Consider the following 1,443-nt stretch of genomic DNA (forward strand, 5'->3'; position numbering starts at 1 on the left):
CGAAAACGAACTTTACAACTTTGGTGGGGGGGGGAGGGGAGGATTGGATGGGGGGACGGGAGGAGGCTGGGAAGGGATGGGAAGGGTAAACAAAGGAGGAGGCTATAATGCTTGATAAGAAATGTACTCATTATCTTGCCCATGTTATTGTAACCCCTCTGTACAGTATTTTCACAATAAAAAATAAAAAAAAAGAGTCTCATGGTCTTTCCTGCCCAGGCTGGCTTTGAACTGCAATCCTCAGATCTCAGCCTCCTGAGTAGCTAGGATTACAGGAGTAAGTCACTGGTACCCGGAGTGTGTGTGGCTTTTAAAGCAAGGCTGGGTTGGTTTGAATTCCCTTACATGTATTAGTCTTGCCTGAGTCTCAAGTCATTGTACTTAGAGTTCCTTGGGAATAGACTAATGCATTTGTTTTTTGGTCTGGTTTGAATAAAAGGAATGCAGTGCCTTTGAGCTGACAGATACAGAAAATTCCCGATGACTCAGATAATTGAGGACAGTTCTTCTACCTTAATACAAACTTCTCTGAGTTTTCATGGCCCATCAGAGCTCCATTAAGTTGGGTGTTTTCTAGCTTAGTAGTTGTTGTTGTATGCTATGAGGATCCCTGGGGTTCTGGAGACCCTTCTAGCTGAGTCTTCAAGTTACTGCTTTCCAATTTCATGACCATGTGAGGCCAAGTTCTTGTCATAGAATCCAAACAGAATATAGGAAAACCCAGATGGGTTTCTATTCAGCCAGATAGCAAAGAGATTAATGAAATTAAAATACCACCATTTTCTTTTTTTCTTTTTAAATTTAGCCATAGAGGCCACGGGATCTCAGCATACAATTCTCACTCCAGGCTGATTTGGCAAGCCCCCATCACTCTTGCCCTGGACTTGTCTGGTATGCTACACACCAGCCTCCCGCCCCATGCCCACAGTTTATGCCACTGACTGACTGGTCATACTTGCCACTCCCCCCCAGGCCTCAGTGCCACTGAACCAGCTCCTGGGGAGGGTGTCTGTCCAATCTGTCCAGAAGCACAGCAGTACTCACTACAGACTGTGACTTCTCTTAGACAGCTGCCAAGGTGATCAGAGCCATGGGGAAGTAAAGTAAGGAGGCCAGGTCTGGCCGGCGCCATATTGGCTACATGGTGCATGGTAGGGCTGGCATCTTGTCTTCATGCTGGGGGAAGGACTCCCTTCCCCCTCATCACCTTCCTCCCAGGTAATGGGCATGCCCAGACCCCTGGAGGCAGAGGCTGGCTTGTCTGATAGGTTACTGAATCTATCAGTCCAGTGCTTGGGACTGGGAATTTCCTATGGATCTGCTCCCTGTGCTGACCTATTTAGGCCTGGACCAGCCGAGCCACGGGACTCCATGCCACGTGTGTCTCCATGATGGTGTCCTGTGTCCTGTCTCCTGGCTGGTCTCCAGTCATCATGGAGTCCC

The sequence above is a fragment of the Dipodomys ordii genome, unplaced genomic scaffold, assembly GCF_000151885.1.
Source record: "Dipodomys ordii isolate 6190 unplaced genomic scaffold, Dord_2.0 Scaffold32, whole genome shotgun sequence".
Taxonomy (NCBI): Eukaryota; Metazoa; Chordata; class Mammalia; order Rodentia; family Heteromyidae; genus Dipodomys; species Dipodomys ordii.